The following is a 26,770-nucleotide window of genomic DNA, read 5'->3' as shown; positions in this document are numbered from 1 at the left end:
ATTGTGGGGTGGGGGAGGGAAGAGAGCTGTTTGGGAGGGATCAGGGGGTGGGATGTGTCAGGTGGGAGTCTGATCTCTACACTAAAGCTAAAATTAACCCTGCAAGCTCCCTACAAACTACCTAATTAACCCCTTCACTGCTGGCCATAATACACATGTGATGCGCAGCAACATTTAGCGGCCTTATAATTACCAAAAAGCAACGCCAAAGCCACATATGTCTGCTATTTCTGAACAAAGGGGATCCCAGAGAAGCATTTAAAACCATTTGTGCCATAATTGCACAAGCTGTTTGTAAATAATTTTAGTGAGAAACCTAAAGTTTGAAAAAGTGAACAATTTTTTTTTATTTGATTGCTTTTGGCGGTGAAATGGTGGCATGAAATATACCAAAATGGGCCTAGATCAATACTTGGGGTTGTCTACTACACTACACTAGAGCTAAAATTAACCCTAGAAGCTCCCTACATGCTCCCTAATTAACCCATTCACTGCTGGGCATAATACACGTGTGGTGCGCAGTGGCATTTAGCAGCCTTCTAATTACCAAAAAGCAAAGCCAAAGCCATATATGTCTGCTATTTATGAACAAAGGGGATCCCAGAGAAGCATTTACAACCATTTATTCCATAATTTCATGAGTTGTTTGTAAATAATTTCAGTGAGAAACCTAAAGTTTGTGAAAAAATTTGTGAAAAAGTAAAAAAAAATTTTTATTTGATCGCATTCGGCGGTGAAATGGTGGCATGAAATATACCAAAATGGGCCTAGATCAATACTTTGGGATGTCTTCTAAAAAAAAATATATACATGTCAATGGATATTCAGGGATTCCTGAAAGATATTAGTGTCCCAATGTAACTAGCGCTAATTTTGAAAAAAAGTGGTTTGGAAATGGCAAAGTGCTACTTGTATTTATGGCCCTATAACTTGCAAAAAAAGCAAAGAACATGTAAACATTGAGTATTTCTAAACTCAGGACAAAATTTAGAAACTATTTAGCATGGGTGTTTTTTGGTGGTTGTAGATGTGTAACAGATTTTGGGGGTCAAAGTTAGAAAAAGTGTGTTTTTTTCCATTTTTTCCTCATATTTTATAATATTTTTTATAGTAAATTATAAGATATGATGAAAATAATGGTATATTTTGAAAGTCCATTTAATGGCGAGAAAAACGGTATATAATATGTGTGGGTACAGTAAATGAGTAAGAGGAAAATTACAGCTAAACACAAACACCGCAAAAATGTAAAAATAGCCTTGGTCCCAAACGGACAGAAAATGGAAAAGTGCTGTGGTCATTAAGGGGCTAAAGGGCCATGATACCCAAATGTTGAAACACTTGAAAGTGATGCAGCATGGCTGCAAAAAGCGGACTAGAAAATATCACCTGAACATCTCTATGTAAAAAAGAAAAATATTTTCCCTCACAAATTCCTCAGTAGCCACATCCCATTTTAAAAGGACTTCTAAGCAGCAAATCAGTATGTCTGTCCCGGGACAGCTAAGGGAGTGAGCTTACGTGCACACATCTTATTTCCTTATTCAGTTTAAGGAAGTTTACAATGAAATCTCATGTTTGTTTTTTTTCCTCCTTCTTTCTCTCTCTTTCTCTCTCCACTCATGGGCACCGGGATATAGGGAAATGGGATACAGCCGGCTAGAAATTAAAATACAGGTGATATGGGAGAAAATCTGAAGTTTATTTCGTGGAATATTGGAGGTGTAACCTCCCCAATGAAACGCAAAGGTATTTTAAAGACTATTAAGAAATGTAACCCTGATATAATTTTCTTGCAAGAACTCCATTTAAGAGAAAAGGAAATACCTAAACTTAAGCCCAAGTGGATAGCCGAGATAATAGCGACACCTTGTACAACAAGGAGATGTGGCGTCGCCATAATGATAAACAATAGGCTAACATACAATATAATAAAGGCAGAAGGAGACCCTGCAGGCAGATTTTTAATAGTTCAAATAGAAATAGACTCTAAGAGGTGGACATTCTGAAATATTTATGGCCCAAATAGCTTTGATAAGGGATTCTGGAATAAACTTAAAGATAAATTAATTCCTTACTTAGACCAGAATTTAATTCTGGCGGGTGATTTCAATATGACCCTATACCCGGAAGTAGATAGATTAAGACAAAAGAAAAGCTCTGGTAGATATAAAAGAGAGGCTAGTTTCTTCAGAGAATTCTGTAAAATATTAAGAGTCAAGGATATATGGAGAGCCCAACATCCTGACACGAGGGAATATTCCTGTGAGTCTAAAGCCCATAAAAATTTCTCTAGGATTGATATGTTTTTAGTAGAAGAAAAATTTTTGAAAAGTGATATAGAAACGGAAATTTTAGACTTTACCTTATCGGATCATGCAATTATATCCCTAAAATTGATATTTCATGTATCAGAGAGGTCAAATGTAAATACTTTCAGATTTCCTGGGTATATGGTCAATAACTTAGGCTTTCGTAACTGGCTGACACAAAGGTGGCAGGAATATGCTGATTTGAATCAAGGATACAGACACAAACCAAAGATTTTTTGGGAGGCGGGTAAAGCCGTATTGAGAGGGGAAATCAAACAGTATATGATCAGAAAGAAAAAGAAACAGATGGCTACGGAGGTACAACTAGCGAACCAGCTTAAAAACTTATACAGAAAGTATATTATAAACCCCAATAATGTATCCTGGGATAAATATATAAGGGCCAAAGCAGAGAGAGAGCTGTTTTTGAACAATAAATGGGCATTGGAAGACATTAAAAATAGGAATTACTGGCAAGGCCTACAAGGAGTATCAGCCAAGCATTTGGCTAAAATGAGGGAGGTTAGGAAAAATAAAAACATATGTACTCTGATAAAATATAAAAACAATACTTATACAAAAGCGTCGGAAATTCGGGATGCCTTCTATAAATATTATCAAAAACTATACTCACAAGGGGAAGTAGACATGCAGGCAAAAGAGAAGTTCTGGAAAGAAATCACTTTACCAAAGCTAGATAGAGAAAAAGCAACTCAATTAAATACAGAAATAAGTATAGAGGAAGTAAATATTGCTATTGAGGCAATGAAATCAGGAAAAGCACCAGCTCCTGACGGAATATCTGCTGAATTTTATAAAATACTGAAACCAGATTTGGCGGGAATTCTGTGTGAAATTTTTAATCTATATTTTGTGCATAATCAAAAGCAATCACCATATTTTACGGATTCTATAGTGACCTTGATCCATAAGAAAGGTAAACCAAAAGAAGATTTGGGTTCGTACAGACCCATATCTCTACTTAATAATGATTATAAGATTCTAATGACCATTATTGCAGACAGGCTCAAAAAAGTAGTTGGTGATATAATCCACCTAGACCAGACGGGATTCATGCCAGGGCGAAATGCCGCCAGAAACATTCGTAGAGTGCTATTAACAGTGGATCATTACTACAACAAACTAAATAGTACAGAAAGCAAATGTAAATCAGATTTGGCATTAGTAACTATAGACGCGGAGAAGGCGTTTGATTCGATAATATGGGAACACATGATGACGTCTCTAACCCAGTTTGGGTTTTTTGGTAATATGGCCAATATAATTGAACTAATATATAATATGCCTAGATCTCAAATCTATGTAAATGGAGCACTTACTCCATATATAACACTCCAGAGGGGTACCAGACAAGGATGCCCGCTATCCCCAATACTTTTTAATATATCACTTGAGCCACTGGCAATCTATCTAAGAAAGGAAATAAGGGGTATTAATCTTGGTAAACAAAAAATAGTCGTATCACTCTATGCAGATGATATTATTTTATTCTTAAGTGATTCAAAGACAAGTATCCCAAAAAGCCTGGAGATAATAAACTATTTTAGCAAATTTACGGGGTATAAGTTCAACACTCAGAAATCTGAGATTTTGTGGCTAAAGAAAAATAAAACAAGTTATACTAAACATCCATTTAGAGAAGTGACTACTATAGAATACTTGGGAATTAAACTAGGAAACAACCCCTACAAGTGGTATACTTTGAACTACACACAGTTTTTTTTAAATTTGGAAATGGAACTACAGAGATGGAAAATGTTTTTCCTTTCCCTTTCAGCTAAAATTATGTTAATCAAATCTATTTTTTTTCCGCGTCTTATGTATTTATTACAAAACTTACCGCTGTTTATCTCTAAGCAAGATCTACTTAGATATAACAAGGCATGCACAAAGTTTTTTTGGGGAAAGGGGAGACCTAGAATATCGGCAGAAAGACTAACTATACCCAAAAAATATGGTGGTATGTCTCTACCAAATCTAAGATATTACAATTGGACCACCATGGTGAAATACGCAATAGATTGGTTAACGGAAGCTCAGTATATTACATACTATGATATAGAGTCGGAGCTAATAGCCCCTTTTAATTTGAAAGCCGTCCTGCATCATACATATGGAAAATTGCCTGGTAATATTAAACAGTTGCTGACATTTTCAAATATAATATTGGCGTGGCAAAAGTACTGTAAAGTATTGGGGATAGATTATAGACTATCACAATATTTACCTATAATTGGAACACCAGCATTTTCACCAGGCCTACACAATGCAGTATTTAGGGAATGGCAGAATAAGGGAGTTACATACTTTTCGCAGCTGTTAATAGAAGGTACAAATAATATACAACTATTTAGCCAGATTTCGGGTAAATATCAGCTCCCTTCAAAAAACTTTTTTGCGTTTCTACAAGCTAGAAGCTTTATCACAACATTAATAGCTGAGACAAATTCTGAATGGAGGTTACAAGAACTAGAGGCAGGGCTTAAACTGTATAAGGTGGGTATTAGAGCAGTATCTTATTGGTATGAGGCGTTATTTACAAAACTGGGGGACAATTATCTGATGGGGATAAGAGATAAACTCAGAAAATATTTTCCAAACATACAGGAGGAGGACATTAAGAAGAGTATAGGAGTAGTTGCAGAGTCTACATCAATAGTTAGCTGGAGGGAAGCTCACTGGAAAATTTTGAATAACTACTATTTTACTCCAGATAGAATCAATAAATGGGCAGGTGAGGGCCTTAGGCTGGGCTGCTATAAATGTAATGCGGAAAGGGCGGACCTTTTACATTGTTTTTGGTCATGTCCCAAGATCAGACAATTCTGGGGAAAAATTAACTATTGGCTCAATAGATATATTCAAATACGGATGGAATTTAATCCAGAGGTGGTTTTTTTATTATGTCAAGAACAGATACGACCAGGAGATAAACAACTAATTAATACTTCCATTATGGCAGCGTGAAATTTAATTTTAAGAAAATGGAAACTTAAAAAAGCGCCAAAGATGGTGGAGTTTACAAAGCTGATAAAGACACAAATGACAGCAGAATTATATGATAAGAAACTAGCTTTGGAGCATAACCTCCGAAAATATTTCAATAAATGGCTTAAAATAATTGTAGAATGGCCAATCGAGATACAAAAACAATATATAGCCCCGTTAAGAAACTCATTAGCTTTCCAGACCTTGATATGCGAAGAGAGGATACCTTACCAGTGGGGTGAAGTCAGAGAGAGGATGGTGTAGTTCCGGGGCCCGAGGGGGGGGAGAGGAAGAGGGAATAGCCTCCCCCTTTTTTTTTTTTTTTTTTTTTCCTCTTTTCTCTCTCTCTCTTTCTTTTCTTTTTCCTTTCCTTTGGTGTGTGTGATAGGGTTAATATGAGTGTAAAAGGTTTTTAAGAATTATGTTTAAAACCCAGCATTGTGTATAAATCAGCTTGAATATGACTATGAGATGTCAACAAGGCAATAAGTGATTAGCTTCATTTTGTATTCTTTTATGCGAAGCATGATAAGGAGCCCTGCGAGGCGTAAAATTGTTGTGCTTGTTTCTTTTTCTTTTGTATTATACATTGCTGGATATAAATAAAGTATAAAAAAAAATGAAATCTCATGAGAGTCAAGTCAAATCTCATGAGATCACAGTAAAAGAGTTCATGACCTCAGCACTGCTGATGCTGATTGGCTGCTGTTCATTTCTTACCTGCAGCTGAGCAACAGCTGATGTATAACTTTTTACACAGAACTTACTCTGCTAATCTGAGGAAGTTGTGAAGTAAAATATCTTCCTTTTTTACATAGAGATGCTCAGGTGATATTTTCCTGTCAGCTTTTTACAGTTATACTGCATCAGTTTCAAGTGATTTAGCATACTGTATGTGTATTATATCCCTTTAAGTGAAAAATAGCTATAGGACCATCATAATATTGAATGTATTAGTGTATGTCATATAGTATCAAAGCTTGTTGGAGGATGTTTATACATGAGTGAATCTATATCATAGAGGATGGGGAAGTGAATAATTAAATAATTGTTTTATGAAAGGCTTGCCTAAAGGATGTAAGTGATATCAGACCACGTTGGGATTCTATTGGATTAGATAAAAATGGGCTGTATGCCTCTTGTAGTATATAAGTCCTATATGACCCATGAATTCCCTTTAACTATTTAAGATTAAGAATACAATAACTCTCTAAAACTCTTCGTAATAGGTAAGCACTTATATAACAACTAAAATAGTATATAACTGTTTATCCCAAACACATGTATTTCTATGACCTGGTACCCACTGCACCTATGGGATTATATACAAAGTCCCTATTCAAAAGAACCGTACTCTAAATAACTCCACATATCAGCATTATCTAACAAAACAGTTGAACTTATTGAAACAAAAAAACTGAGATATGTAGGTAAAAGGTTGCACTGGTCATGGAGATGATGTAGTATCTTGTGTTAGCTATTGGTCTAAGTAAATATGGTAGTGGTAAGCCACCTGCTAAGTGGTGGGCATTACATAGCAGTTTTATTAGAATCAGACTATGGGAATTATAGAAGAAATGGACTTTAGTTAGAACTGTTGTATTTGATTATAACATACTAGCTTTAATGTGGCTATTGCTATATGTTGATTGTAGAGAAAGATAAATACATAGAGTTAAAATTGCCAAATGCCTTGTGTCTGTAGTTATATGGTAATAAAAAATGAGTACCTCATAAGGGTCTCAGACCAATAGATCTTCCTAAATTATAAGTAGATGCTATAAGACACTGTACTATATATAGACTGTGATAATGTCTATCTAGGAATATAAGCAGAAAGCATTGATCTATCGATATAGTAAAACAGTCAAAAAGTACAAAGTGTAGAGTTAGTAAAAAGCATAAGGGGAGTGTAGCCAGATATCAGCTCCAACCTTTACCTGCAAAAAAAAAACAGCAACAAAAGAAAAAAGTTTTCAACATCTCCCGTGTGGAATATACTATGACTTAGCCTTCTCCAAGTTTAGGGAGTATTAGAGTCTCTCCTACAGAAAGCTTCTCAGGTAAGCGTTCCACTAGCATCCATCTTGCAGAGATATTATACCAATGGTTACTATCATACCCCACATGTTAAGGAGAATAGTCCCAGGCATACATTTGTCAGTGCAGTGATAGGTCCGCCGATGCATGTGTGTTGTGTTAACAGGTTATCCCCTAACTTACCATGGACTTTCTCTGCCACCTCGCTCCGGTCTAGTAGGCCAGCAGAACGTTTCTGAAACTGTCGTCATCTTGAGAACTAACCGCTACGAGCCCTGCAATATCCAGAAGTGGACCCTCTGTCCAATCCTGTGGAAAGCACCCACTCCGCTCAGGGAGACCGGCCGCCTCTCCCGCAGCAAGTGCAATCGTATGCCCCTGCAATACATCAGGTTCTTCTCCTGTTTTCGGATCTGTCCCACGAGTATTCTCCTGTGCAGTTGAAGGAATGTGTCCAGTAAATAAGTAAGTAAGCATTTTCAAAATCCTCTATATATATTTAAGTTTTAATGTGCTTCAATCTGAGCTTGTAACCCAGAGATCTGGGGGTGGTGGTAATATGCGTTAGCCCCAACTCCACAGTGTCTCGACAACAGAGAAGGCCTCACAGGCCGTGTTGCTACATAGATCTTTTGACAGTTGAAAAGTTTAGATGAAGAGCATAGGTCAGCCACAGAGTTTAGGAATGCTTTCCTGAATCTTTCAAGCCTTCTATAGTATAAAACTAATGATATAATAGTGATATATCAATGAAAATAAAATATATAGTCAGGAGCTCTTCAAAAACACTTCCTGCCACTTCAACTGGCAGGAACTCCGCCCCTCAAAGATCCACTTTTAACTGACCCATTGGTAAAAAAAAAAAAAGAAAAGATCAAACTGAATTACTTTTCTTTATTAATATCAATGAACATACATCCCCTATGACCAAATGTGCAGCAATCAAATGTTTCTTGAGGAGGGAAATCATTAAGTGAATATATTACAAATGAAAACAGAAAAAATTATCCTTCACTCTAAAAAAAAAAAAAATTTGGAGTCAGCTAACAATTTTTTTTTTAATCAGGTAATAATGTATAAATGTATCTAATACAAATCATGGAGGAACTTAATGAATACCTTCTCAATCAAGCACATCTTAGGGCCCTTATAACTATTATCAATTTTTTTTATTGAAAAATAACAAAGCCGTTAAATTGATGGCCCAGTGACTTAAAGGGACAGTCTACACCAGAATTTGTATTGTTTTAAAAGATAGATAATCCCTTTATTACCCATTTCCCAGTTTTGCATAACCAACACAGTTATATTTATATACTTTTTACCTCTGTGATTGTCTTGTATCTAAGCCTCTGCAAACTGCCCCTTTTTCAGTTCTTTTGACAGACTTGCAGTCTAGCCAATCAGTGCCTGCTCCCAGATAACTTCTCGTGCACGAGCACAGTGTTATCTATATGAAATACGTGAACTAACACCCTCTAGTGGTGAAAAACTGTTAAAATGCAATCTGAAAGAGGTGGGCTTCAAGGTCTAAGAAATTAGCATATGAACCTCCTAGGTTAAGCTTTCAACTAAGAATACCAAGAGAACAATGCAAAATTGGTGATAAAAGTAAATTGGAAAATTGTTTAAGATTACATGCTCTATCTGAATCATGAAAGTTTATTTTGGCCTAGACTGTCCCTTTAAGAGAAAGATATACAAGTTTCATGTGAAGACCATACAGCCCGAGATAGGCAACACCAAATTCACTAACTAGTATATAGTGCACGTTTTTACATATTATTATAGTAAATTATATAATTTTTGTGATCAACAAACACAACCTTGAGAATTTAAAATAAGATTTTTTTACTCATATAGATGTACCAATTATTTCAGATACAACGAAACCGGATCATATTACCCTTTAGGAAGCTAAAGAAGCAATAAAATCCCTACCAGTGGTTAATGGTCCAGATTACTTTATTTCAAAGTTGTACAATTTATTCCAAACCCAAATGGCATCTCAGCTTTTGCTGCTATTTCAGGTCATCCATGAAGAGTCCCCTTTTAACTTCCAGTATGCTAGAAGTGTCCATAGCTGTCATCCTGAAACCAGGAAAGCCCCGGAATCATCCAAAGCACATCTCTCCAATCTCTTTGTTATAAATAATGATGTTAAAAGTTGTATGCTACAATTATTGCTACTGGAATAAAAAAAGGTCTTCCAAGCTTAAAGGGACACTGTACCCAAAAATTTTCTTTCATGATTCAGATTGAGTATGAAATTTTAAGCAACTTTCTAATTTACTCCTATTATCAAATTTTCTTCATTCTCTTGGTATCTTTATTTGAAATGCAAGAATGTAAGTTTAGATGCCGGACCATTTTTGGTGAACAACCTGGGTTGTCCTTGCTGATTGGTGGATAAATTCATCCACCAATAAAAAAGTGCTGTCCAGAGTACTAAAACCAAAAAAAAAGCTTAGATGTCTTTTTTTTCAAATAATGATAGCAAGAGAATGAAGAAAAATTGATAATAGGAGTAAATTAGAAAGTTGCTTAAAATTGCATGCTCTTTCTGAATTTCAAAAGAAAAAAAATTGGGTTCAGTGTCCCTTTAATCTGCACCAATCAAATAGGCTTTATTTCTGGACACAAAGCAATAGAAAATAATACCAAGGCTTTGTATTTAATGTTTTATTCATCCAGGAATGGGATACCATGAACAATGCTATCCATGAATGCAGTAAAGGCATTTGATGGGATGGGCTGACAGTTTATTCTGCCCACACTGTCTAGATTTGGCTTTGTTCAAAAATGTATGTTATATTTTCAGCCTTCTGCTAGTGTGGGGGTTAATGCTGTCAAATCAGCACAATTTTGCATATGCAAACAGGACTAGAAATAGATGTCCCCTTTCCCCACTTATATTTGCCCTAACAGTTGAAATACTGGCAGCACACATTCGCAACAACACTCAAATTAAAGTTATACAAATTGGGCGCATCCAATACAAGAGGTTAATTTTTGCTGTTGATATTTTATTAACGCTATCCTCCCCTCTGGTTGATGTTCTAACTAAATATAGATGTTGGTCCAACTTTACAATCAACACTAGTAAATCAGTAGTCTTAAACATACCTGACCTAGATGTTCAGCATTGTATTAGGGACTTAACTGATTTCGCAATTTCTACCCATATCAAATACCTTGGGATTTACCTTTACCCCTCCCATGTAGAGCTATTTAATCTTAACTATAAACAATTATAGTCAGACATTATGCTAACTCCCTTTTATACAAGGAGGAAGACTGGTTGTAGATTTTAGCTGTGGATCTTCCCAATAATAGTCGCTGTCAGAGGTTGTAGTAGGAGGTGCAACAGAGTAGCAAGTTTCCCCAGGATCCTCACAGAGCTGTATTGCGGTTGCAGTGAAAGTAAAACCTCTTGTTTTGCTTAAAGGACCAGTCAACCCAGTAGATTTGCATAATCAACAAATGCAAGATAACAAGACAATGCAATAGCACTTAGTCTGAACTTCAAATGAGTAGTAGATTTTTTTCTGACAATTTTAAAAGTTATGTCTTTTTCCACTCCCCCTGTACCATGTGACAGCCATCAGCCAATCACAAATGCATACACGTACCATGTGACAGCCATCAGCCATTCACAAACGCATGCACACTTATTCTTGCACATGCTCAGTAGGAGCTGGTGACTCAAAAAGTTTAAATATAAAAAGACTGTGCACATTTAGTTAATGGAAGTAAATTGTAAAGTTGTTTAAAATGACATGCTCTATCTGAATAATGAAAGTTTAATTTTGATTGAGTGTCCCTTTAAGGATATAATCAAACTAGCAGCCAGACCCAGGAGAGGTAAGGATAAGCAAATCCAGATTACAAGCTGAAAGAACAGGGCAGCAATAATCCAAAATGATAGGTTAAAAACTCAGCAAGCAGAGATTCAGAATGTTTGTAGATCAGAAGAGACAAGTGTAATCAGCATGCAGTTAGCTTGTTAGCAATCAAGCAAGGATATTCAGGCTAGACGGGCTTATATGTGCAATGTGACATAGATGGAAGAGTTGTGTTAAAGGTATATTACAGACATTACGAGGTACCTCTGTACATATTACTCTTCTGGTCACTTGTCCAGGTTATGTTAAATGTGTGTTATAATAATTACTCTTATCTACTGCAAACCCTACCGCTATCCTTGCCCTCTTCGACTAAAAATAAAATCTAATGGGTTAAATTGTGCATTATTTAAGCATTTATCTAGAATTTCCAATCCAAACTCATAATATATATATATATTCCTGAAAAAACGGTCGCACTCTCAGGTCTTTTGGTGAAACAAGTAAATACTCTTTTAATGAAACGTTTTCGGGGAATTCCTCCCCATCATCAGCATAAACATGAACTGCATCAAACAAACTTATATACAGACTGCAAATAATCAACATAATTTCAAATACCTGTGTGTCAAGTGTCCTCTCAGTGTGGTGGCACTGGTATATAAGTTTGTTTGATGCAGTTCATGTTTATGCTGATGATGGGGAGGAATTCCCCGAAAACGTTTCATTAAAAGAGTATTTACTTGTTTCACCAAAAGACCTGAGAGTGCGACCGTTTTTTCAGGAATATTTATTGCATGTTTGCACCCAGGGCAGAAACATAACACTCACCCTATAGTATAGTCAAGATGAACTTGCATTCCTAGACATAAAAGTAAGGATTGAGAGAGATACCTTAGTATCCAACCAACAGTCTCCTTCTAGCTACAAGCCACCATCCTGCCCATTTGAAGTGAGCCATTCCTAGAGGACAATTCCTAAGACTGTGTAGAAATTGTTCCTCTAGAGAGAAATACGTCAAACATGCCACTGAAATGGAAAAACATTTCATAGAAAGAGGATATTCGAAACGCTTAATAAAAGGGGCAAAAAAGGATGCAGGACATCTCAATAGAGACAGTCTGCTATTTTCAAAAGAGAAGAATGCAGATTCAAAAATTAGACTAATTACTGAATTCAACTGCCACTTGAGTGGCTTACAAAGTATACTCTCTAAGAACTGGATGAGTGATGAGAATGTCGCTCGTGAGTTAGGAGAATTTCCTGCATTAACTGCAAGGAGGGCGCCAAGTTTAAGGGACAAACTGGTAAGAAGTCATTTTGTCTCTCAACAAAAAGAGAAAAACTGTCTTTCCAAATTTACATCTAGGGGTAACCATCCCTGTGGAAAATGTGTCACATGTAAATATATAGTTAAAACCAAATAATTTCATTCACATACAGGAAACGTGTATACACTGAAACACTTTGTCAATTGCAACACTGAAGGGGTTGTGTACCTGTTGTCTTGCTCGTGTCCCACTTTTTATGTGGGTAAAACCAAAAGGGCGATCAAAGATCGCATTACTGAGCATCGAGACGACATAAAAAATAAAAATCTAAAAAGCAATGTGGCAAAACATTTTGAAAAATTCCATACTTGCAATCCTGACTCTCTAAGGGTAATAGGCATAGATAGAGGTATAATTAATGGCAGAGGAGGTGATAACGACAAAACACTCCTTAGGAAAGAGTGCAGATGGATATCCACTCTGGATACACAATTTCCCAATGGCCTCAATGACAAGCTTGACGTTGCCTGTTTTCTCTAAAAAAATGCACTAGACTACCCTTTGGTAAACAAGATACATCTATTTCCCTTTCTCAGATATTTACTTTTTTATAAATTTCTAATAAATGATCGGTATATCTAGATACTCTCAGATCTCTACCATATTTACATAGGCTTTAAATATTTGATTGATGTTAGAAAATTCTTTGTAACAAATATGATGTAAGTTTATTTTTCATTGCACCATATATTTGGATATATATTTTATGGCTAGACATTAAGTATGCCATATGTAGCTGCACGCAAAAGGTATTGAGTAGATGCAACTAAATACACCTGTCAGTAGGGACGTGCCATTCAACATACTATAAAAAGCGGGACTCCTAAACCTTCAGTATCCACCCTGAAGAAGCCCTGCCTCACTAAAGACGAGGGGGTGAAACGCGCGTCGGCATCAGCTGACCCATCAGGTGACCCAGAGTACCGATTACACTTGAATATGCAGCGAGCTGTTCTTATAACTTGAATTTGGATGAGCTTATGCCTGGATCTTTGCAACAGGACCTCACAGCTACATCATTCTCGGTGGAAGGTGCAGTATGTTGCTGTTGTTACGCACCAATTGAAACACTTTATATATGAATACGCCAAGCACGAACTGTTTGTGCCAAAGCACCAAGTGCCGATGCTAACAGCTGTTTACTATATTTGGAGACGCCTTACAGGCCATAACACAACGCCTGAAGGCGGTATTGCTACAAAGAGAACTTCCACTTGCTATAGTGGCTCACTTCCTTTGCATGGAAAAATAAAGTTGTAAGGCACTGAATGGATTTGATACATTTTTGATGTGGATGGTGGGGCTTCTTCCTTTGATTTCTAAATATTCTCCTTATCTGCAACTGCAAGTGGATCATCTTCAGAAAGATGCTCATCTTGTGTGTGGAGCAATGTGGATTTTCTTATCACATACTCCTGCCTATTTAAGCAGTTCCTGAATATTATCATATAGCCACATCAACAAGGGTTTCACAGACAGTAGGGTTGACAAAACAAGCAGCAGCTGCAAATGGGGAGAACCTTTTATCTGTTGCATCTAAGAATAAAGCGAAACGCTGGTTCACATTCCTTTTCATTTTCTGTGCAATTGTGGAAAGGTCTTGGTAGCTAGTGTTCTGTTTAAAGTCATCAAGGTGACTGAGCAGATCAAAGAGGACAGGGACAGCCAGGGACATAGACATGGTGTCACTCTGGAGGGTTTTAGTATATTCTGCAAATGGCAGCAGTAGGTCGTGCAATGATGTGAGCTTTTGCCAATCACTAGGGAGAAAGCTGTCCCATCCCATGTTGTTTGCAGTTTGGCATACCAAGTCTTTCACTCTGATGAGTCGTGCGATCATGTTGAATGTACTTGACCAGCGTGTGGGGCAGTCATTTAAAACAATAAAGCCACACTGCTCCAATATTTTCTGTGTTGCAACAGAAGACTTGCGGAAGAGTTTCACTACTAACCTTGCTTTATCAAGGATTCTCTTAACACTTGCCTCCTTCTGCAATATGTGGACCACAAGTTGTAAGGTACACACCACACATGGTGTCCGGTCCATGTCGATCTGTACCTAACAAGAGCACTGCCAAATAAACATAAAGTATAAAAAAGCTTTCCATTCAATTTTTTTAACCCTCAATATCTTAATGATGGGAATACTTTACACAAGATTACAAAGTGGAAATGGAAAACTAACAACAAAAGATACAGAGTAGAGCAGGCAGTCCGCCCCAAAATCAATCTCATATCCATGTTAAAATTGACTGTCATCATGAAAAAGATTGAAAAACTAATAAAAATTGCTCAGCGCAAATCATCAATTTCAGACTCAGACGACTCAGAGTCACTTTCCGTTATTGGGGGAGTCTTCCTCACTAAAGCTGGGTGGTTCTTCTGCTGCTGCTGTGGTGTGTTTAAATGCTGCCACCATATTACTCCCATTGTCTGTTATCACTGTAGGGATCTTCCTCTTTGGTATGTCCCATTCTTGCAAGCATTTGTCCACACATGATTTGATTGACTGTGCAGTGTGTTGGTGTGTTACTTGTTCAAGGGCCAACAACATGTGTAATGCCTGGCATGACAAAGGCATAGGATCACAACTGCAGACTTTTAGTTTACTGAGTTTGTATCACTTTAGCAGACGGGCTATTAATAAGCATAGACCGTAGAGCCAAAAAGTGAATTTATTTTAAATAGTTTGTACAGGAGTTGAATAACTCAGTTGTTAGTTTCCTGCTACTTTGTACTTCTTACAACAGCCTTCAGTCGTATGTGACAGACAAGTTGCTACAATCTGTGTTCATAACAAGAGCTCAATAGGGGAAGTGTCACTGAGCGTTGAATGAGACTTTGTAATAGACTTTCAGATATTCAGAATCTCTCTGAATTGGATGTTTTCTGTATCTGTGGGGGTGAATAATAGGGGGGGGGGGAATCTAATTATTCAGATTTTTCTTTCTGTCACGGTCACCCATCCACAGCACCAAGTTCAGTTGTCTCTCTCTCTATATACTACATTTATGTCCCTTGCTTCCTTCCAGTTCCACCATATGTCTCAAAAGGGTTAGTTAGCTCATCAATACAGGACAGCAGTGGTTTCTTTAGGCTTGTAATGGGACATAAAACAAGGGGGATAGAGACAAAATATAATTAATAATATGTATTTGAATTACTTTACCTGCAATTTTATACTGCAGTGCCTCGCCAGTCGCCATTAACCCTTTCTTTTTAGTTTCTGAATTGTAAAGCTCTAACTCCCCCCACAGCCCACACATTTCCTTCTATATATATTGTGGGGGTTTTTTTTGGTAAAATTCCAAAATGCATAGGGATTATCCATAATATCTACTGGAACATGCCTAGAACTAGAAGCTGTGTGAACTCAGTGGAAATACAATGCCTGTGACTGTAAAACACTGATAAGGGGGTGGAGTTTGCTGCTCCAGGCCAGGGGGCAGCTTAGCTATAATGTAATTCATTTTGCTTATTTTTGAAAATTATAAAAAAAATACTTGAGTTGAAACATCAATTTTTAAACATTTTTTTTATGCAAACTGTTTTTATTAATTAGCCCTTTTAGGATATGCACAGATCTCAACCAACCAACCTGTTTTATGTCCCTTTAAGTTTAGTGAAAACACCAGTTTGGGCTACCTGACTAAATAACTTTATTTTAAACAACCATTTAAGTGTGACTGTGCATACTACCTTTATATGAATTTCGGGATGACTGATCTGCAAATGAAGCTTCACGTTTGTTGTATTTTTACCAGTGATTGTCACTCCACATGGTTTGCAAAGGGTCTTGTTCTCCTTAGCATCAAATGTAAAATGCATCCATAGATCTTCTCTTTCTCCCAGACACTAACATTTTTGTATCTGTACAATTTGTGCAGCAGTGTATGCTACCTGTTGGTGACTGGTGTTACCCAAAAAGAAAGATATTACTAGTACTAGACAAAAGGGTAATACAGAAAACAGAAAATTGCTGTAATTGTTAAAGCAGGGGTCAGTCAGCTCAGCAGCAACCTATGGCTGGTGGGAGTGGACTGGGCAGCAGCAGGCATCCCTCAGCCCCCACTCTGCTTCTATTTCATTTTCAGGCCCATCAGATCAGTGCCCCTTCTTTATAAAAAGTCAACTGTGCCACCACCCAGGCCACCAGTGAGCTGAGCATGCCATACCAGATCCTATCCTAAATAAAGACATGGACTTTGCAGTGACTACCAAGATATACAGTGCACACACACACACACAGGAAGCCTAACCCTTCAGGGGAAATTATTGCAGCTTCATTAATTTAGAGTTAACTCAGTCACTAGTCACAAACAACAGGAGGCTGATACCACGTGACACCTAAGAGTAGGGTAGGATGCATTTGCAGTGCATGGCGGCATAACCACGTAGCAACGTGAAACGAGATCTGAATACTTTTCTTTTGCAATTAAAAATTCAGTAGTTGGGCGTTCCAAGATGGCCACTGATTCTTGAGGCTCCGTACAGCTTGAAGCAAAAAGTGGCTATATATCTCGCCATCCTTACATCCCTTGGCAAATTCTGTGCCTGGGAACTTTCCTTAATCAAGGTACACCACCCCTTGGCTGCCGAGCAAGTTAGAACTGAAAAGGCCATTTGGCACTGTGGCGGGTTCTCCATCGCCATGTTGTATATAGTTCTATTCCAACACAGCCATTTACCAATCCCCCTTCCTGACCTTAAGCAATAGAAATGTCCATCACTAAAGAACCAGGCACAGACACCCACATTCTAGCTGAGATAAGAGCTATATTCTTGCCTAGGTTAAACCGGCTCCTATCATCCTGCACTGAGCTATGCGCAATAGCAAAGATAAAAGCCAAACCTCTCCGACTGAAAGAGCCCATTTCCAGTAGACATGCCCCTGCCTTACAAAACATAGTAAGCAATACTACATTTGACTCAAGGGGAATAGAATGCAGCCTCATGATTCCAGCTCCCTCACAGAGGAGGCAAGCGTCAGCAGCATCGGAAACCAGAGCAACTCCCTCCTGCCTGAACTTATCTGAGTCTGACACAGATTCACTTCTGGATCCGAAGAAAGATGTACTGAGACCTCCAACGTCCTTACAAGCAACTATCCCAGCTCCGGACACGGATCTAAGACCAAACTTAATAGAGAAAGCTGCCTACAACACATCTCATCCTGCAATGGCGACAGAGGAATCCTACAGCTCGCAATTTATGTGCATCATTATATATGGAGATCGACAGGATCACTATACATGCAGTACTAACAACATGTCTGCACGACTAGTCATCAACCCTGGAGCTGACATGATTGCCAATATGGAAATGAAACATGCAGAAAAGAAACAACGAGACTCAGGCATGCAGAATTCATCTTATCATCGGCCCCACAAGACTCTCTACTGGTGGCAACAGTATAGGACTCGGTTGGATACGGGTGTTGGCTAAAATGTAATCTTTCACTCATATCATAGGGGGTTTACTACTTTTTGGCCCCTTTTATTCTGGTGTTTCCTTATATCATTGCACAACCCTAATGATATCTAATGTCCTCAGTTTCTTGCATGTAACATTGCGATATCAGCAACACTAAACCTTAGTGCAATAAAACTTAGTAGCTGAGTATTACAATTTCGATAATCCAGCTTCACATATCTCACACCCTGTAATACTCTCCGTTTTCAAAAAAGGGAAAAAAGGAAAGACATTCTAACTTTGTTATTGTTGATTTGTTGGTGTTTTATTTTGTATATTCGTTTGATTAATGTTATAAAATTGAGACCCATTGGTTCTTTCCCCTTAGCCAAGAAACCAACCAGCCTTGAACATATTTGTTATTAATGTAACATGATATTTTAAATCTGCTAAGTTAGGCATTAAAGCTTAGCCCATTGTTTATCCCCAACATACACTAATTAGTAGGAGACTATTTAAGTAATCCTAGGTTTACAATACTGATCTTATCACTGTGTCAGGAAAATTGTCCAGTGCCTCACTACGCAAACTCAATCCTGATGAAATTCCTTTATAAGCGTAAAATGGGACATTATGCATACAGACTGTTACTCATGCTAAGTCTCATACTCAATATAATTATTGGTAGATTTGGCCATCTCCTATTTGTTTGTTTTATTGTGTTTGTTCTTTTGGAAAATCAAGGAGTTCAGGGTTTTTTTTATAATTTCAGATGTTTTACATGCTAAAAGCGGATTTACAACTACCTTGTATTCATATAATGGGATAGATTTATCCCATAATTATACCCCTTCTCCGCCTTTTCTTAAGAGAAACTGTATATGCACACTCACTATAATTCCTCACCTTGTATACTCTGCCAGATTGACTTTACTTTGTATTGTAATAATTTTTCTGTCGTGTATCTCTATTAATGTGTGTCATGTACCAGAACTCCTTGAATAAAAAGAATTTGAAGAAAAAAAAAAAAATTCAGTAGTCAATATCATTGGTCAAACAGCAAATTCTAGTTGTGGCTGCTGCTTAGTCGTCAAAGAAATCAGTACTAACCAGTACTGCTGCTAGTACCTGGGAAGAAAAACACACCAGTCACTCACCAAGTCACATTCAAATTCCACTTTCCAGACATGGAGGAGTTCCAATTCCAACTTCCTCTTCTGTGGTTTGCACTGCAGGGCGTTGTCCTGCAGTCTCGACTCCCAGGCAAACAGAGGGATCCTGCGGCTGCGTCTCTCACTCTCTCTCCCCCTGTGTGTGTGTCTCACTCTAACAGACAGGTGTAGCTCAGAGGAAACTAAAAACTAAGTGGAAGTTCAGGTGACGTCCCTCCCTCAGACCCTCACATTTTCATTTCGGTTTCGTTCCATGACGAAAATTGGAATTGATTTTCGTCATATTTTTCGTCAATTGACTTAATGATAACTTCATTTTCTTTAACTTTTTGTCACTAAAAACCTGACGCTTGAGTTAAGTCTTGTACAGATGGACATGTTAAAGGTCAGGTTGATGTAGGTAGAGAAGTGGGATGAAATCCGTAATTGGAGAAAAAGTGGTGGAGCTGACCGTATTGTTGTAAGCAAACTCAGCTAATGGTAGGAGGAATGCTCAATCGTCTTGGAGGTGAGATGAATAACAACAAAGATATTGCTCCAGAATCTGATTGACTGAATCGTTTTGGCCATTTGTTTGTGGGTGATAAGCACTTGAAAGTCTCCTGTCTATTTGGAGATTCTTACATAATTCTGTCCAAAATTTGGAAGTCAATTGAATTCCTCTATCTGAGGTGATGCTGGATGGAAATCCATGTAATTTTATTATGTTAGAAATGAAGACAGAGGTGGTAGTGGCTGCATTAGGTAACTGTTTTAGGGGTATGAAATGTGCCATCTTGGTTAATCGATCTACAATGACAAAAAATGGTGGTGTAGTTTTGGGACTTTGGAAGGTCAACTATAAAGTCCATGGAGATAGCTTGCCATGGTTGTCTTGGCACTGGACTTAGGAGACTGAAAAGGGAGATGTTTGTATGGTTTATTTCTGGCACAGATGGAACATGTTGTGACATACTCCATCACTGTTTTATTTTTGGATTGCCAAAAATATTGTATGTTCATAAGTTCTGTAGTTTTGTTTACTCCGGGATGCCTAACTAAGAGGGCATCATATACCTGTCTTTATATATAGGTACGATGTTCAGGTGGTATGTAAAGTTTGTTTTCCTTATAATTACAACCCATTGGCATCTTGTTGTAGCAGAAGAGGTGTCTCGATGTCCGAGGCAAGAGCCTTTTTTTATAGTGGTGGTGAAATCAGAGGTTAGTTCGATGATCTTAGTCAGGGGATTTATAGGAGGTATGTGGTTCTTTTGGAAAGGTGAAGTCATCTTTGGGGGACATTGCATCCGCTTTCCCATTCTTCGACCCCAGTCGGTATGTTATAATGAAGTTGAAACGGTCAAAAAAAAAAAAAAAGAGACTCTACCTGACTTGCCATGAAGTTGTTTTATTCTTTTTTAGATACTCTAAATTCTTGTGATCCGAGTATATAACAATTGGCAGAGTTGTACCTTCCAGGAAATGCCTCCAAAGTCTCAAGGGCAGCTTTTATGGTGAGCAATTATTTTTCTCCAATAAGATAATGTTGCTCAGCAGGGAATAGAGCACGGGAATAGAAGGAAATAGGGTGCAGAGGATGCAAAAGGGAAGCCTTTTGTGAGAGGATTGCCCCAAGGGCATGATAAGATGCATCAACCTCAAGGATATATTGTAAAGGTGGATCAGGCTATTTCAAGATAGGTGCTGTAGTGAATCTGGTTTTTAAGGTGTCAAAAGCTTGTTGAGCTTCAGGTGTCCATTTTAATGGGGTGGTTGAACCAGTAAGAATGGTTAGAGGTTTGATGATGTTAGAAAAGTTCTTTATAAATTCCCTATAGAAATTAGAGAAACTGAGGAACCATTGAACTGCCTTCTGGGACACCGGGGAAGGCAAATCAGGGATTTTTGATCAAAGCTTTTATCTTGTTGAGGTCCATTTGGAGACCCAGTGGAGAGAGGACATAACCTAGGAAAGTGATAGTTGAAGTCTCAAATTCACATTTTTCTGCTTTGGCATAAAGCTGATGGGTCCTGAGTCTGTTTAATACCCATCTGACATGTTTAAAATGTTTGGTTAGTGTCAGGATGCCAGGAATCAAAAACTGAGACGAGAAGTGCAAAAATAATTACACCTTTATTAATAGCAAAAAATAATAAAAAGTCCATAAGTCAAATAACAAGCCAGGAATCAAAACCAGAGCTGATAGTCAGACGAGCCAAAGCGAATAGTCAGACAAGCTGAGTCAGGAGCCAAAGCGAGTAGTCAGACGAGTCGGAATCAGGAACAAGGAGAACAACAGAGTCAGGAACAAGCCAGGGATCAGGAACCAGGAGGGACGTCAGACAGCCAGGTAATACACAGGAGCTCTCACAAACAGGTCTGAGACAACGCAAGGGCAAAGCATACTGACCAGAGGCCCTTTAAATAATAAGTGATGACATCACAATTATGAGACTGCATCCTGTCTCACACGGATGATGTACACCAGTCTGGCCATAAAAGGAAGTGCAGGAAATGAGCAGCATCACACAGTATGCACCAGAGTCAGAAAGAGAGGTGAGTAAAATGGCTGCCAGTAGCACATGGCAAACAAAACAGGGAAAAAACCCTGACAGTTAGTGAATTTGAATAGATGAGTATGTCGCCAAGGTGTATCACGACACAAACATCCAGGAGGTCACAGAATATGTCATTGATGAAGTATTCAGCTATATAATCTTCTACTGGCTATTTCCCTTGCTTGAGAGATCGTATGGCAGTTTCAGCTGTAATCTGCTTGTTGGTATCCTCGTATAACAGGGATATCGCATTGAAGAATGACTTCTTCAAAGGGTCATTTGTTTCATGGAAGGTATCTGCCCAGGCTCTAGGTTCCCCCCAGAGGTATGAAATAGTATTGAAAACCTTGAGACGGTTTGTTGAGTAAGTTCTAGGTATAAGAGCAAATAGCAGCAGGCAGGCATTTCTGAACTCCTTGTAATGAGCTCTGTCAAAAAAATGTTTTTCAGGAGGACTGGCATGGGGTTCTGGGATATTGTGAGTCATAGTTCTAAAAGCATGCAAGTCCTTTATGGTGTTCCTGAGTGTTAAGTTTTCAGCCTATAGTTCTCTAAAACCCTGGGTCAACATATCAACCCCCTGACAGTGTGTTAGCATATGGGAAGCAACTTCCGCTGGATTCACTTGATGGCTTGATTGTTCTGTGATAACTCCCTTTTATACAAGGAGGAAGACTGATTGTAGAATGTAGATCTCAGCTGCGGATCTTCCCAATAATACACTGTCAGAGGTTGTAGTAGGAGGTGCAACACAGCAAGTTTCCCCAGGATCCTCACAGAGCTGTATTTTTTTATTTTGTGATTCAGATAGAGCATGCAATTTTAAGCAACTTTCTAATTTACTCCTATTATCACTTTTTCTTTGTTCTATTGCTATCTTTATTTGAAAAAAAAAAAAAAAGGCATCTAAGCTAAGGACCCAGCCAGTTCTTAATTCAGTACCCTGGACAGCACTTGTTTATTGGTGCATGAATTTAGCCACCGATCAGCAAGAACAACCCAGGTTGTTCACCAAAATTGGTCCGGTATCTAAACTTACATTATTGCTTTTTAAATAAAGATACCAAGAGAATGAAGAAAATGTGGTAATAGGAGTAAATTAGAAAGTTGCTTAAAATCGCATGCTCTAGAGTTCCGGAGGAGGAGCTTGTGCATGAGGCTGTGCTGCACAAGCCTTGTTCATCTCTCCCATGCAATCAGACCTTGGCGGTAGACTACGCGCCAGGTGCCCTAGCAGCCGAGGGGAGACGTTGCTTCCAGTTTGGTTACTGTTGGGAGGAACTCGCACAGCGCTGTTTCAACTTTGCGCTACAAGATACCACACGGTGTGTTAGACCCCACGCAGAACACCCCGTGGTAAGGTCACACACAGGATAAGCTTGAAAGGCAGTCCCCCCCTCCCACCGGTGCTGCGTGAGGGGGGTAGATAGCCTGAAAATACCACAAAACTCTACTGGCAGAATACTATTATTTCCCACACCCTCCCCCATCTGGGCTATGGATGGGGGTAGAGGGTAGCGACTTAATTCCAGACAGGCTCCACGAAAATCTTACCTCTTCCCTGCCTGGCCGGACCGATACACCTGCTCCCTTGACACACTGGGAGCCGGAATACTTGGTCCCCAGCTGAGCCCTCTGTGGCCCGGATACCTGTCGCAGGTCTGTGAGCGCATACACGGAAGAGGCGGAGACCAAGCGGCGCGCGACTGAATCTAGCGGAGAGAGGGTGGCTGGTTGAACCGGAGTAAGACCTGCATCCCAGCGGAGGGCTGTCTGCATAAAGTCATATTATTGGAACACGCTGACTTTACCCCAGCCACTTTACCGTGCATTCACACCAGGCTAGATCCTCTCCCTGCAAGAAAACAACTCCCAGAGAGTGGGGGCATAAGACGCCGTTCCAGCATTGTCTCAAGTTGCGGTGAGCAACCGGGCACTCTAACTACTACAAGATAAGCAAAACCGCAAGTATAAAAAATAGATTCACTCTAAGCAAAAAAGTACTTTCTATGTATATTGTTGCATAAACTTCCCTAGACAAAACTCTTTCCTGATACTAATGCTGGCTAACTTTCTTTTAACCTGGCTACAAATAAGCATACTAAAGACTGCTTCATACTAACTGTGCTTAACCATAAGTTGCCTGCTTGACTATGCCTATAAACCAGACGTGACTTATTCCCTGCAAAGAAATAACTCGCAACATAGAGGAGTACAAAACGCTGTCTTAGCATTACCCTAAGCTGCACCTAACATTTGGACATCCCAATCACTACAAGCCAAGTAAGCTGCAAGTCCACAGCTCAAATTTATCTTAAGTAAAAAGATTTGGCTGTGCTCATTGCTGACTATTGCTTCATCAACTGCTTTAGACAAAGTACTATATCTGATACCAAGACTGTTTAATTTTCTTCTAAACTTCACTATAAATGTCATGCTGAGGATTGCTTTATACCAACAGTGCTTGGACAAAATCTGCTTGTTTTAATATGCATACTGTTGATATAGTTAAATTACCACTGGAGGGGCACTATACAACTAAGGCCAGCAGTTATTAACCCCCTCATGACAAAGCTTGCTGACTGTTTCTTATTATAACTAAAGAGTTAACACTGGTTGATTATTTGCTGTAGGGATATTAGTATTTAATCTGAAGTGGTAAAGTAACTAAAATATTTAAAGTCAAATTAAGCTAACAATACTCCTAGGTGAGACATGAAGGTACCCTGTTGTGGTGCACATTATATATCAACTTAAAAATACTCAGATTCCCTATCCATGAGAGGTGCTGTTCTTATTACCCATTAGATGTTGTACAATTAGACTACCCATGAACATAGAATTCATTTAAAAGGAAAGAGAAGGAAAAAGAAAAAAGAGGGTTTTTGCTGTTATGTAAACCTGAACCCTTTTGTAGAATGTTGAATGTAAAACTGTGAGCTAACATCAATCTGTATATGACTGCTATTAAGGTTCCCCTTAAGTATCTGCCTCTTATTTAAGGGGGGAGAGGAGAGAAAAGGAAGTAATTCTAAGGTGTTCTTTTTTTTTTTTTTTTTTTTCTTGTTTTTTGTTTTTTTTCCTTTTTTTGCTTCATCTCTCCCATTTAACTAATAACAGGCTAAAGTAACTCAGGGAAAGAATAGACAGGGAGGTAAGAGAAGGAGATAAAGGGATAAGATAACTTAAACTGAGGGACTAAGTGAAAGAGAGCTGACATATAATTGCCACGATTTAAACTCAGATTAGAAATGATTAGTATACTTGATTGACTTTGTACCTAACATACTATTCTTAGAACTCTCTAATTATAAAGATTGGAAAGGAAAAAACGGGTTAGACCCCATATTACTAAACCGAGTCTACCACCCCAGGTCTCAATTGTTAAGAGACAATTACCTGTCCTCTGGGAGTGTGAACCCTGGTCTTAACACCTCCCTTGATTAGACACTTTCTCACCTAGGGGGCTCTCCCCCCCCCCCCTTTTTTTTTTTTTTTTTTTTTTTTTTTCCCCCCTCCCCGGCTTCACCCGCACTTTTCACTCACCTCCCCATAAATACTCACCCTCACTTTTTTCCCCTTGGGGGGCTTTTTTTTTTTTTTTTTTTTTTCCTCCCCTAATAAGCACTTATAAAACACGCACGAGGAAGGGATCTCTTCCTGTCGATTGAAACACAGAAATTTTCTTTCCTAACTGCCCACTCACATATGGATAAATTTTTAAACTCACCGGCACACCTTAAAAATTTTTCACCAACCATGGCTTCCAGACCCAGGGACAAGAGAAATAAAAATACAACTGAAACTACAGTTGATTTACACCCAGAACCTGAATTTTCTGTAAAATCAAAAGAGGCTATTAGCTCCCAAATAATTGTAAAAGATATCCTTGAAGCTCTAAATCCCAAGTTTGACTCCCTCAGAATGGAAATAAAGCAAGACCTCCATGCACTCTCTGTGGAGGTTAAGCAATTCTCAGCAAGGATTCAAGAAGTAGAGCAAAGGGTGTCTGATCTTGAAGATCATTCAGTTGCACAAGTTACTAAAATACAGGCAAACTCTTTAGCTCTGAAAGAGTTACAGAACAAGATCGAGGACTTAGAAAATAGGTCTAGAAGAAACAATATCAGAATAATCGGAGTTACAGAATCTTTCCAGGGTACAGACCTAGTGAAGTTTGCAGCCGAAACTTTACCTCAACTTCTAAAGATCCCTCAGGAAACACTGCCTTTAATGGTAGAAAGAGCCCACAGATTGGGGAGACCTCCCCTATCAGCGGGTGATAGATTAAGACCTAGACCTATAATTGTGAAATACCTGAACTTTCAGGATAAGGTCAAGGTCATGCAATTTTTTCGTAAAAATGCCCCTATCTTATTAGATGGGAACAAAATATTAGTATTCCAAGACTTTGCCTACGAAACCTCCCTGAAGAGGAGGGAGCTCTCCCCAATTTGCGGTAGAATGATCAAAGAGGGTCTTTCTGCTACGGTCATTTACCCAGCTAGGCTGAAAATAGAATTCCAGGGCCAGGTGCACTTTTTTGAGACTGCCGCAGAGGCAGAAAAATTCTATACAGAAAAATGTGTTAAGTAATATGCACCATGATGTTAAATTTAATATGAGATTAAGAATGTATCTGCCATCGATGTCGCCATTATATAAGAGTCTCTGGTATTTGATGGTTTTCTGGTTTTTTTATCATTTTTATCCTCCAGGCCTCAATATTGAAAAGCGACGGCAGTGGTGCTGGGAGGCTCTTTTTCCTTTTCCCCTTTCCCCCCCCCCCCCTTTTTTTTTTTTTTTTTTTTTTTTTTTTCTCTTCTTCTCTCTCCCTTTTATTTTTAGAAGATTCTCTCATCCCAAGGGAGGGGAGGGCGAAGAAATTTAGAAAGAAAAAGTGTAAAAAATGTCTAATATAAAAAATTTGATTTTTTCTTCCTGGAATGTTGGAGGGGTCTCAACTCCAATGAAACGGAAGATGATAATCTCTCAATTTAGGAAACTTAACTCTGACATCGCATTTATCCAGGAGACACATTTAAACGCAGAAGAAACTCTAAAGCTAAAATTCTCCTGGGTAAGTGAAGTGTTCTTCACACCAAGTA

The sequence above is a fragment of the Bombina bombina genome, chromosome 8, assembly GCF_027579735.1.
Source record: "Bombina bombina isolate aBomBom1 chromosome 8, aBomBom1.pri, whole genome shotgun sequence".
Classification (NCBI taxonomy): Eukaryota; Metazoa; Chordata; class Amphibia; order Anura; family Bombinatoridae; genus Bombina; species Bombina bombina.
Note: the sequence above shows the minus strand (reverse complement) of the source record.